A 14,171-nucleotide genomic window follows, 5' to 3' on the forward strand; every position below is an offset into this window, starting at 1 on the left:
CCAGAAGCCGAATGGTTTATATATATTTCCCAGCTTTATGCGCTAAATCACCCAGTTGAACAGATTGAAGAGGTCATTAATGTTCCACCAACGGGGGGTGATGTGGGAGGCCCAACATGTTTGGAGATTAAAGGATACATTAAAGGGGCAAGATACTCTAGTGCAATGGGGCCAGATGATGTACCTGTAGTCATAATAAAACAGGACTGTGAAGATTGGGAAAAATTTTTACATCCATTGTTTGTCCACTGTTATAATGATGGGGATATCCCACAATCTTGGAAGGGAAGTATATTAGTCCCGTTATATAAGAAGGGCCCTAAAAATTCCCCGGCCAGTTTTAGACAAATTTCCCTTTTAGATGCAACGGGGAAACTGTTTGCAAAGAGTATCCTTGGTAAGCATGGGCGGAAAATCCATTTCGCTCGCGGATTTTGCGGATTTTCGGGAAATTCGCAATCCGCGAGATTTGCGAATCTCCCGCAAAATCCGCAAATCCGCGAGCAGCGGATTTTGCTCGCACTGCTCGCACTGTTCGCGTGAGTTCGCGGCTTCCCAGTACAACTTCGCGCCCCGCGAATAAGTGCAAAATTGCAGAAATACGATCTTAGCAAAACTGAAACTACTTACCAGGTTCAAAAGTTCAGGCTCATCATTAGTAGCCATTTCCTGTAGTGCTTCCTGAGGGGCCCCTCCAGAGTTCAGTTGCCAGTTGCAACTATTATGTGACCCTGCTCTGAACCTCAGAATAGTTACACATATGCCACAAAGGTCCTGAATTACAGCTAAGGGAGACAAGCAGGAGCCAGGCTGGAAGTTAAAATCCATTAATCAGCCCCTAATTCATTATTGTCAGTTGGGGCAGGGCAGGTCTTGTAACTAATTTTGCAACAATGAAAGCACTTAGCAAGTGCAAAAGATCACTAATCAGGGCGCACTAAGGAAGCAGGTGCCAGCTAAAAAAATATTCTGTGACACATTAATCAGCCCCAAATTAATTCAGGTCACTTGAGGCAGGGAAGGTGTGCTTTGCTTTGCCGAAAATAATGTACACTGGACAACCAGAGGGTGTGGTGATGAAACAGAGGGTGGCATGGGTGGGCCAGAGGGTGGCATGAGTAGTCAGAGAGTGGCAGTGGTGACAGAGAGTGGCAGTGATGAAGAAGAGTGTCCCAAACAGGCTGGACACGTAGAAACAACAAGTTCGCAAAACTTGCGACCCGACAGGTAAGTTCGCAAATTGCGAAATTGTAAAAACCCTCGCGAACTGGCAGAAACACGGGCGAACACAAAAAAAAAACGCAAATTCGCGGGAATTCGCGGATTTTGCGGATTGCGAGTTCGCAAATCCGCAAAATTCACGAACGCGAGATTCGCAAAATTCGCCCATGCTTAATCCTTGGCCACCTTCAAGAATGGGCATTCGGAAATAACTATATTCCTCTGGAACAAACAGGATTCCGTAAGAATAGTGGCACACTGGATAATGTCTCCATCTTGCAAACCTTAACCGAAAAATATCCAGTGGGTCGGGGGGTACAGTTATACTCAGCCTTTATAGATTTCTCCACAGCGTTCGATAGGGTAGACCGGGGGAAGTTGTGGAGGAAATTGGTTACAATGGGGATACCAGGGAACCTCCTAAGATTTATAATTGCTCTCCATTCTTCGACCTGGTCAAAGGTTTTATTGGGGGGGACACAAGGTCTCTCAAAGAAAATAAGAACACATAATGGGTTGAAGCAGGGGTGTCTCCTGGCCCCTTTACTCTTTTCCATTTACATCAATGATCTGCCGAGTAAAGTAGGGCAGAGAAAAGGGGACCCCCCCTCAATTAGGTAACCTAAAACTGAGTTGTCTGTTATATGCAGATGATGCAATAATAATGGATTTAACACAAATTGGATTGCAAAGACGACTGATCGAGCTAGTTAGGTACACAGAAGAGTATTATTTAAAAATAAATATTTTAAAAAGCAAAGTTATGATTTTTAGTTATCAAGGTTGTAAGGTCAGAAAAAAATTGAATTGGTTTTTGGGAAAGGAAAAACTGGAAGTAGTAACTTTTTATCCATATTTAGGAAAAATATTTACTAACAGGTGTTCAGCCAATAGACACATGGATCATTGCAAAGGTAAAGCGATTTCACAAGCCTCTGCAATTAATCATCTGTACACGCAATGTGGGAAAAGACATTTCTCACATATTATTTCAGTTTATAAAATAAAGATCCCACCGACTCTGAGCTATGCTAGCGAAACAATAGTGGGCCAAATATGAGAAAGTGGAAGGAAAGATCTGGCGCCAAATATGTAACCTAAATCGTGGAGCACCGATTGCTGCGCACATATGTGTTGAATGGCCGCGTGCTTAAGGTTGTGTAATGATCTGATAAATGGTTCTGACAATTCGCTACAGGCAGCGTTTCACAGGGAAATATTTGTAAATATGATGGGAAAAAGTGCTATTTTTAGAAATTATTTAAAAGCATTAAGAATGTTTGGTTTAGATATGGATGGGGCAGCAGTTCTTTGTAAAACAGCCTTAAAGAAGATAATTAAGAAAACAATATATGTGGTTTCTCGTGAAAGAGATTTTAAATTGTGCTCAACGAACAGAAGCATGGATTGTATTGTGGGGAGTAGCATTGTTAAAAATCCCCCACCTTATGTCTTATGGAACCTGAAACATGGAGTACGTAGGGTGATCCTGTTATTAAGATTGAATTTATTACCCCTAAGAATCGTAACAGGTTCCTGGGAGGGTATTCCTAAAAATGAAAGGTATTGTCAGCTATGTAATTTTGGTATACAAGATCTGAATCACGTTTTGTTTGTGTGTCCTGCAATCCACTCAATACGACGTAGACATTTAAGGATTGGCTTTTTAAAGTATAACATTACCACAGCATAACAGGTCCAAAATTGCCTCCTGTCCCCTCCATCCGAACTGATGTGTTTTAAATTTTTCGCTTTCTTAAAGAATTTTTTAATATTTATTAAGATCGTAAAAAGTTTCTGAGATTTGAATGTCTATAGCACTTGCACTTTCCCGTCATTGGCTATTCTGTATGATTAGTTAAATTTACAACTGTGTATGTGCACTTCTCAAGAAACTTTATGCTGCTAGTTATTGTTGGTAAAGACCATTCTATAAAGATGTACAGAGTACTTGCACTTTATTGCGTACTTTATAAAATCTTCTTGCTGCTAGTGGTGGTTGGGAAAGATTTTCCCAAAAAGATGCACAGAGCACTTGCACTTTTTTCGACGTTTCAGTCGTCTTGTTCAAGTTCTTACGTGTACTTTACAAGATATTTTTTGCTGCTAGTTAATGGTTGGTAAAGAGCGTTCTATAGAGGATGCTCAGAGCATTTGCACTTTATTGCACACTTTATAAAAACTTGTTGCTGCTAGTATTAATTGGGATCGTTTTTCCAAAAGAAGATGCATAGAGCACTTGCACTTTTTCCCGACTTCCAGTCCTCAAGTCAAAGTTCTTGTGTTTACAACCAAGCATGTGCACTTTTTCAAATGTTTTGTGTTGTTTGATATTTATTTCCAGATTACAACTATATATTAATATTCCTGTTGCTAAGTTATCATGTTTTAGAGGCTTGATGGTCAATAAATTAGGTTGGAATTAGGCCTACGCTTCATTATAAAAGTCAATGTTACTGACCTTTAGGTTTTAATGTACTTTACTTAATCAGGTTTTTCCGATAAACTACAGTGTGCTGTAATTTGAAAGAAGCGTGTGTATGTTAAAGGACCACTTGCATTGTAATTAAGTTGTCGGCCGCAGAGTATAGTTTAGTGAATAGAAAACCTGTCCTCCTTTAATTGAATGTTTTTAGGATAGAATTATCTTAAACGATCTGTATAAATTGGTAATAATCCATATACACCAACTTTATTACCTAAAGCTCATGTCTTTTTAAATGAAAATGTGAATCTGTAATTTTACTTGAAATTATTGGTGTACGGAATTGTGTTTTAATCATGTATTTTATGTGGAATTCTTCGGAATTCTAAATCATAATAAATAAAAATTTAATTGAATTGAATTGTAGGACAATACCCGACATTCATGGCAGAGGCCTGATTTGTGCCCTGCTTGCTTTATAGAATTGATCACTTCAAGATTGCTTCTCGAGTTTGGCGGCTGACATTCTCCAACTAAAGGACTCTCGGAAGTCAGTAAACACGCTTCCTTAGTTCATTCAGGTGTGCCAGCTCTGGTCCCTTGTTTTAAATAGTCCATCCCTGACACACACACGGGTCTGAAACCCCCCCTTGTTTTACATTCACAGGCTGTCCAACCCCCTTCTTGAGTCCTGATGAAGATCCGACACAGATGCATATGAGTCTGCACTAATATATAGGGTCGAAACGTCGACGTTCTTTATGTCTATCCGTCCACACAAAGTCTCAACAAAAATAAGGAAATACTTCATCCCGTTGTGACCATTGTATTCAAGAGTGGACATCCATGACCTATTGTTTTGTCTATATGTATGAATATATGTAATTTATTTTATCTTTGTACAGCACTATGTCACCAGTCACGACCAATCACTAAGTGTTTATACAGTCTATGTGTTCCTTTGTTACGGGCAGCTACATATAACTTTTAAATTGATTCAGAAAAAGGTCTATACTAAAGATTTACCTTTTGAACTTGATTTGGTGTTGTGTTTATCCTTATATCCTTCACTGGATAAGCCTCACAATATGTATTAATTACAGTTTTACAAAGTAATTGTGATTCCCGACAGAACCACTGTTTTTGTTTAGCTATCTAATATCTAATCAGATAATCAAACATAGTGCTGATACACTAATACACATAAAGAATAAACTACGACTGCAGAAACTCACCAGTTAGAGCAGAGCACTCCACACATAAAAAAGATAGGTCTGACATGTGAAGAGATTGTCTGGCAACATTACAAGGAAGTGGTGGAGCACCGCGTTAGCCACCTTGGCTTAACGCTGCGCTCTGCCACTTCCAAAATGCAGGGATGCACCGTATTTATAAGGATACAGTGCAGCCCTGAGATTCCCCATGCGTGGCGCAAATATTAGCTGCCTAGTACCAACACAGACACCTTTTCACCATAGTGCAAGAGTGCCTGCATTGTAGGGGAGGGTTGTTTATGTGCAGGAAGGTGCCCCTTCCTGCACATAAACAATCTAAAATGGCAGTTTGAAACTTCTATGTGTGCTGCTTAATGCAGCGCACATAGAATCTGCAGAACTTAATTTTTTTTAATTGATTGTTTATGTGCAGCAAGCTTCACCTTCCTGCACATAAACAATGAATGACCTTTTTTTGTTTCTATGTGTGCTGCTCAATGCAGCACACATAGAAACAGAAAACACAAAGAGAAATAAAACATTTCTCCTTGATGCGCCTGTTTAAGACCAGGGGCATGTTTACAAGCCCCTATGGCACAACAGCATCACTTTTTAGGACGTTGTGGTAACAATAGAGGCTTTGCCTTATTTACAAGGCAGCGTTAAGCCACTTAGAGTGGCTTAAGGCCACCTTGTAAATAAGACACCCTTTCATGCTACACCTAGCGTGAAAGGGGAGGGCAATGGGTGTTGCCGTGGGCGTTCCACCTCAACACCCATTGATTTTGACGCTCCCTATATTTACAAGGGTGGCATAAATATGGGGCAGTGCCAAAATTAAGACCAGGGAAAACCTAGTATTACTCAGGCAGAATGAGGAGAAATGTTTTATTTCTGCACACATGGAAACAGAAAAACACCAATGATTGTTTATGTGCAGGAAGGTTTTCTTCCTGCACATAAACAATCTTTTTTTTTAAATTAGTTTTGCAACTTCTATGCGTGCTCCATTGAGCAGCACACATAGAAGTTACAAAACGCTATTAAAATATTGTTTATGTGCAGGAATGGACAACTTCCTGCAAGTAAACAATCTTCCTCTGCAATACAGACAGCTTTGCACTATAGTGCAAGGGTGCCTGCATTGGAGCTAGGCAGCTAAATTTAGCGCCAGCGCAGGGTGAAACGCAGGGCTGCACCATATTCTTGTAAATGTGGTGCAGTCTTGCGTTTCTAAAGTGAAGGAGCATGTCATTAGCCTTCTTGGCTTAACAACATGTTTCGTTACTTTACTAGTAAATATGCCCTCAGGATTTCCATGGTCTTCATTTGGGCGCTGCCCCATATTTACGCTGCCCTTGTAAATATTGGGCAGTGTCAAAATCAATGGGTGTTGCGGTGGAACACCCACTGCAACACCCATTGCCCACCCCTTTCACGCGAAGTATAGCGTGAAGGGGGCCTTATTCACAAGGTGGCGTTAAGCCAAGTTGAGTGGCCTAACTCTGCCTTGTGAATAGGGTGAAGCCCCTATCACCACCACAACGTCAAAAAAAATAACATTGTGGTGGCGATAGGGGCTTGTATATATGCCCCAGTGTTGCCAATCTAAACATAGTGCCAGCTCAGCCTTTTAGAGGTGTGAGATTAATAGAATTAAAGCCCATAGCGAGAATCCAGTTTGCAACATGAGCATCTTCAATATTTGAATGTAGTCACAAATACAAATAGCCAATACTTTTAATATGTTTAATATGTTGTGAGACAGCATACAGTACCTTACCAGCCCCCTTTCTATTCAACCACCAGACATCTTTTCTTGTGACTGGGGACAGATAGAAAACTGCACATTCTATAATTGATACTTACATATCATACAATTGTTGTGTTTTGATATAAATCAGGACCAGGCTAAAAGTCGATGCACAATCTCCCTTTCAGTAGAATGGAACCTTTTGGATGGGTATATTAAAGACAATTACTACCTGGTCCCCACGCCTTTCTACCATGAGTCGATTCATTTTGTAGCCTATATTTGTGAATTTGGTGATGTCAGTGTTATGCAAAAGAAAAAATCGACGGACACCGAGACACTGCCTCCTGTCAAGGTCAAACTCTGCGGAAGAGCGAGAGAACACGGCAATAATGGAGGTGTTATTTATGGCCATTTTGTGCCCGGCGCACAAGAGAAGGCTTCAGTAGAAAAAGAACACGTAATTAGAAGGCGCACAAGTCCTCGAGAAAATGTGGCAATACCCTGTCCGCTCTGAAAGAAGAATGAAAAAAACGTTTCATGACACATATTTCCTGGCACGGTAACCATCACGTTACTCTGCTCAGTAATGTCCCATGATTAAACATCTTCATTCAGAGCCATCGCTGCTGACCAGTTCATGAGTCATTTCATGGAGAATAATAGCACTATTATCAGAGGAAGTCAGACATTTTGCTTTTGTTTATATTGGAAAACATCTAAAAGGACCAGGCTAAAAGTCGATGCACAATCTCCCTTTCAGTAGAATGGAACCTTTTGGATGGGTATATTAAAGACAATTACTACCTGGTCCCCACGCCTTTCTACCATGAGGCGTCCTGCCCTAATTTATTTAATCTTCTCTTTCTGTCCACATGGAAAGCCTCCTAAACAAATTACTATTTCCTGACTGCAAATTATAGAAGACGGACAAACACGCCTATTATAGGTTATTTTTAGTCTATTCATTTTACAGTGCAATAGCCATGAAATAATTTTCAGTCTCTGTTCGTGCAATACACGGTGCTAACCCACAGTCTCAACAGAATGGATCCTTCGCCGAGAGAGATCAGGGCGTCTCGTCACTGTTGAATTTTAGGAGTGTAATCGCGCACTTAGTCAAACATCTCCCTTCCAGGCTCAGAAGATGAGAAAGCTTCATCAACTGTAGGGGCATTCCTGCACACGTGCCTTTTTAATACGTACAACTGTTGTGGTGTTAAGAAACACCACTGTGAAACCGAGGTCCAATGGAGGCTGCGCTTGGAGGTAGAGACCTGGGGCCTCATTTATGAGGCCTTGCGTCACTTTTGCGCTGCGGATGCGTCACTTTTTGTGACGCATCTGCGGCGTAAAACATGCGCCTTGTTGCGCCATATTTAAAAAGTGACGCATCTAGGTAGATGCGTCACTTTTTAAACCCCTGCGCCACATTATACCTGCGTCAGGTATAATGTATGCAGAGGGGGCGTTCCCCCGCAAAAAGCCTCGTAATAGTGACGCAGCGAAATCTATGAGATTTCACTGCGTCACTTTTAGGATGCGGTTGCGTCAAAATCTTACGCCTGCCTCACAGCAGGCGCAAGACTGACGCAAGCCCTTTCACATGGGACTTTCCCCATGTGAAAGGACGCATTGCTGGAGATGCGTCACTTTTGTGACACACTCCAGCAATGCGTCACTTTTGCGCTTACAGATGCGTCAGAAATACTGACGTATCTGTAAGTCCTTGCGACATGATGCGTCATACATTAAATATGACGCATCATTGGTGTCGCAAGGAGTGCGCAGTGAAAAGTGCCGCATCGCTGTTTTCACGCAGCGATGCGTCACTTTTCATAAATGAGGCCCCTGGCTTTTTCAGGACGCGTCTGTTGATAATTTAGTCGCTTCTTCAGTAGACCCAAATATTGCAGATTATCATAACCATACTTGACCCGATGATACCTGTATCAAGAGTGGCATTGTCATTCTCCCAGAGCCATGATAGGACGATGATGATGATGATGATGATGGTGATGATGGAAGGTAATGACAATATATCCTTATCACATTATTTAGCTGATGCTCCACGGAGAGACCATCATACCATGGTTTTCATTTTGGTAAAGGTAACCTGTCAACCCGCCATAAATACGTTTTACAGATCTCTGTAGATCATTCAACACTATGCCTCAGTTACATCTAGTCAGTGGGCATCTAGCCTTGCTAGATTCATATCCTGTTAATACTTTAAAGATAGCAGAATTGCATTTATACTGCTTGCCTTTTCTAGACTTTTATGCAAGTACACATTTCAGAAAATAAACAGTGGGTTGTACAAAATATATGTTCAGGCTCAAGGTTATGAACAAGAACCTTTAGAAACACGCACTCACAAAGTCAATAGGTCTGGCTTATAACTGAAATTGTTTCTTTAATGAATAGTGAGTGCGTGCTTGATTGTGTAAGTGATAGTCATACAAAGTAAGGATACCAAATCACTCTATGTAATAAAGACACCATGTTCCAGTCCTGGGATTTCCTGCATGGTTTTCAGGTGTGTGGTACAATTGGTTCAGTTGGCATCAATCAAGACTACAACCCCCAGAATGCTTCATGATGCTAAAATAAAGATTAAGGCTTCACCATGGTGGTTCTGGTTACGCTAAGTAATTTGTTAAGCTTCACAAGAAGGGAGAAACAAGGAGGGCAACAAAGACGAAGACAGCGAAGGGGCAGCAAAGAGGAAAGCAGTGATGGAGTCTATATGGCGTAAACAGCTATGTGGCAATATGTGGTGGTCAACGACGAGGGAGCAGCAAGGTATGCAACAGTACATTATGAATTGAAAGCAGCGATGTATATGAGCGTCACCACTGCAGTCAGTAGCAGGCATCAGGTAACCAATAGTCCTTCCAGCACCCCTGAAGACCTCTAACCACATCAGTCTCTCCACTGCAACCCCACCGAAATCCCACTCATAACAAATGCCAACACAACCAAGATCAGTCCTCAAAAAGACATTTCAGAAGAAAATAGAAAAGGCCCAGAGGACGAAAGGGCGATGATGTAAAAATCTCCATTGCACTCAACCACAACAGCTGGTCATCCAAAACCCAAACCAAGCATGACGCGGCAGCCAGGGGCCAAGGGGGAGGGCTGCTCATTAAAACATATGTTGTGACTATTTGTAGATCCCCAAGTCAGATCACACCAGCCCTATGAAACCCCAAAACTGCAGCACATGGATTAGGTGAGCACAGCAACGCCTCAACCCCTGGGCCTTCACCACCACTGATGCCATGTGCACAGCCAGGGCACAATGAGCAGACAGATGCAGAGTGTCACAAAGATGATTTATAGGAAACGTTACCCTGGCAGCACCATACCTGGCTCGACCAGGCTCTCACACCCCACAGTGACTGTAATTCGATTTCCCCCAGCTCAGAATTAGACAAGAAAAGGTGTGGCTGTCCCTCGTCAAAGCCTTCTTGCGGTTTGCTAGGTCAGATGCCTTGCTGAAAGAGTCTTAGCAACAGGAGAAGGATAACATAATTATGGCGTGCCAACATCCAGGAGCGATCTGCTTGCATGTATGCAAGGAAAGAGGGTGAGAGGGAGGGTCGGCCATGCGCACACGCACTGGAAGTAGAGGAATTTGTGGCGGTTGTGATTCTTACATGAATCGAAAATGTAATTTAAGGTCGCCTTTGAAACTGGCTCTTTGTGAGCCACACTGGCACCTTTCACATAGGAGTGTTCCAGACGGAGAGGACCATTTGGAATATGTGTTTCCTCCAGAAGGGGTGCTCGTTTTCATAGACAAGCCATGGTCAGGGTACACACCCAGGGCCTGAGATAGTCTTGTTTCATTTTGGAAAGCGCATAGAATAGTGCTTTCTGAGACAGCTGTAACCATAAATCAGAATCATTGCGGGAGTTTGGAAATGCCCCACGTGGGACCGAACTAGTTCCTATAACCGTATTTGAGTCGCCATTATATAGCCGGGCTCCCACAACATGGAAATCCTAACATGTGTTGGAATTCAGAGAAGTTAAGGAGATGAAAACTGCTTCCTTCCCGTGGAAGGGCCAAGGGCTGGGATCCTGGCTCCTCTTGTATCCAGAACTGCTGGGTGACGCATAAATCAAAGACACAAGGGGAATCTCGGAAGAAAAAACAGCTAAAGCAATTAGAAAGGAGAAATAGCTGGGGCTTTTGCTGGAGTGGACGATTCAGCCTTTAGCCACTGATATATGTAATATAAGTGCCAACGACCCTACATCTGGAAGCTTGGGAGTTTTAGGAGCAATCAGCAGAAGACATCCAGTAAGTATTCCGTTAACTGGGGCTGAAAGTCTGACTGTGATCATGGGATCAGAGTGGTCCAGAAGCCTGTATCTGTCAGGAAACAATATGCACTAACCCTTGATAAGCGCTTAATAGGCACTTGTTTTGGGGTAAGTGGGGTGGGAGAGATGAAGAGAGACCACACCCCTGGTGCTGGACGTGGTGTATTGGGCGTAAGATCGCTATGGATGTAAAGGAAGAAGGTTGCACAGCAATCATTACTTCACTAAGAATCAGTCTATGTTTAAAACCATCATCCTTGGTATTCAGTATCTGGTTCATGACCTGGTAAAGAGCCTGATCCTGTCTTCCCTCTAAAGCAGGGTGACCAGGACTAGATGGCCACGGATATTCTATTGTGCTGTGACAGTAATACAAGGAAGGTTAACACGGGTCTGATACAACTACTACTGAAGTCATATTAGCAAAATGTTAGACAGAGACATTCATCAGTACTCGTACACACTCATGGAATTCTCTTGAATTTTATTTGCCTTTATATATAGTACGTCATGGCTCGAGACAAAAACTGAGACTCCTGGCACTCTAAAAATACTAAGAGTCAAAGAAAGTGTCTACACTGCCACAAGAACTGGAAATCTACACAGAACCAAGTGAAGATTGAATGCTGCACCACAAGGTCAAGTAAGTAAAAGTCTGCAGTTGGTGCATGCTAGAATTTGGGTCTCTAGTTGTCAATTGCTTTGCACCCTGTCCAAGTAGGGACCACAATCCTAGTCAGGGTAAGTCAGATACACATCACCTTCCGGTAGCTTGGCACATAGCAGGCAGGATTAATATTAGGATGTATTTGTGCAACACAACACACATCAAAACATCACAAAAAGACTCCACACCAGGGGGTCCATTAGGATGGCAGATGGATCGCCACCACCATGCAAACGGTGGTGATCCGTCCGCCATCCTTGCCCATCAGCCACCTTTCTTCCCCCGCCATATTACAATGGCGGGGGCGGTGGCGGAGGGGAAGACCGTCCGCTGCTTTTCCGCCACGGTCGCCTTGCGGAGGAAAAGGCCTGATATTGTGGCGGTGTCTATCAGACACCGCCAGCCATATTAGGATGGCCTGGGAGGAATGCCTTTCCATGGCGGCAATGCCGCCACGAAAAGGCATACGGTTCCTGCTTTGGGGGCCCGTTGCGGGCCCCCAGGGTGAAGGGAGGAGTGGGGGGTGCTCATGGGGGGTACCTATGGTACCCCCTACGTTTCACAGCACAATATGGCAGACACTACGTGGTGCCTGTCATGTTGTGCTGTGAAAAGCACAACAAGCATTTTTCCCATTGCCGCGGCCGGTGCTTTAAGCACCGTCCGCCGCAATGTTAAAAATGCAGGATGCACCCGCCACTGTGGCGGATCCATCCTAATTGGGAACACGGTTCCTCCGCCCTTGTGGCGGACGGTACCAGCCCCCAACAGGATGGCGGATGGACTTTGTCCGTCCGCCATCCTAATGGACCACCTAGTTAGACAAATAGAATTTGATTTTATAAATAGAACAGACCAAAACGACAAAAATAAAATGAGTAGAATTCAAGATATCAATTTTTAAAGCATAAAAATGTCAATTGCACTTAGAAGCAGTAAGCACCAATGGGGGTTTCCGGTCACGCTGGTCCGCGGTAAAGTCAAGAGTTAAGGCTGACTACAATGGAGCGCGGGCTGGTTGCAGGAGTCACACAGGCCCGCTAAACACAGTACCTTGATCCTGGTTGTAACATCGAGATGTGGTGTGCAGCAGAACGATGCGTCTGTGTGAATCTTGAAGTTAAGGTGATTCGTTGATTTTCTTCATGCACTGGCAGCACGGCGGCAGTTCCGAAGACAATGCACAGAGCCGAAAGGTGTTGGTTCCATAGACGATGCACCAGGTTTCTTCACGCAGTCGAGGGGATGCATCAATCTTCTCACACTGCAGCCGCAGCAATGCTTCATGCAGACACTATATGCAAATGTTTGAGTGGAGCGAGCACCTGGGTCCACTTCCAATAGACCAGGCACAGGAGCAGGTGGTGAAACTTTGATATTATATCCATGAGTATCATAAACAGAAGGCAAGGCAACAAGCCCTTGGAGGTCACTCTGGGTTCAGCTCTTCCTCAGCAGAGTTAGAAGGCAATTGGGCAGCGCCGCAGAAGAGCAGGTCTTAAAGAGCAGCAGTTCAGCAGAATGACAGTCCTTACAGCAGCACAGCAGTTCTGACAGAGTTTCTTTACAGGGCCAGAAGTGTCTGATTTGTTGAAGGTTAGAGACCCAGTTCTTATACCTGGTTGTGCCTTTGAAGTGGAGGTGACTTCAAAGACGGATATTTGAAGTGCACAGAGGTCCTTTCTTCTTAGTCCTGGCTCCAGACTCACTACAGAGGGTAATCAAAACTGTATGTGTGGACAGTACATTGCCTATTCAGGTGTAAGTGTCAGCTCCACCCTCCCATCCTGCCCAGGATGAACCATGAGGATACAGATGGGCACACCTAACCTTCGTTTGTGTGTGGCTTTCTAGAAAGAATGCACAAAGTCACGATGATACCCACCCCAGACGTGTATAGGAAACTTGCTGCGGGGACACAGGGCTTTAAAAGCAGAGAAATTGCACTTTCTAAAAGTGGTATTTCTAAAATATTAATGCTAAATCTAACTTTACCAGTAAAGATGATTTATAATTACCATTTTAAAGATATGGGAGAGCTACTCCTTCTCAATCAGGAATTACAGATTAGAAGTGTAATAAGGAACTCCCAATGTAAACCTATGAAAGGAGGAGGCCTTACAGTAGTGAAAAATCAATTGGGGTGCTATTCATGACCAGACATGGAAAACCTAAAAGTTCATGTCCTACCTTTTACTTACACATCACCTTGCCCCATGAGCTACCTAGGGCCTACCTTAGGGGTGTCTTATGTGTAATAAAAGTGGAGTTTTAGGCTTGGCATGGGGTTTTAAATCCAAAGTCAGTATGGCAGTAGAACTGCACATTCTGGGTCTGCAGCAGCACTTCTGAGACATGTTTTATAGGGCTACTTTTGTGGGTGGCAGTATCAGTGCTGCAGGCCCACTAGTAGCATTTAATTTACAGGGCCAGGCCACAGGTACTGCACTCTACTAGGGGCATACAGATAAATGAAATATACCAATTGTGGATAAACCAATGTTACCCTGTTTAGGTGAGAAGCACATGCACCTTAGCCCTGGTCAGCAGTGGTGA

This window comes from Lissotriton vulgaris, chromosome 3_1 (genome assembly GCF_964263255.1).
Source record: "Lissotriton vulgaris chromosome 3_1, aLisVul1.2, whole genome shotgun sequence".
NCBI lineage: Eukaryota > Metazoa > Chordata > Amphibia > Caudata > Salamandridae > Lissotriton > Lissotriton vulgaris.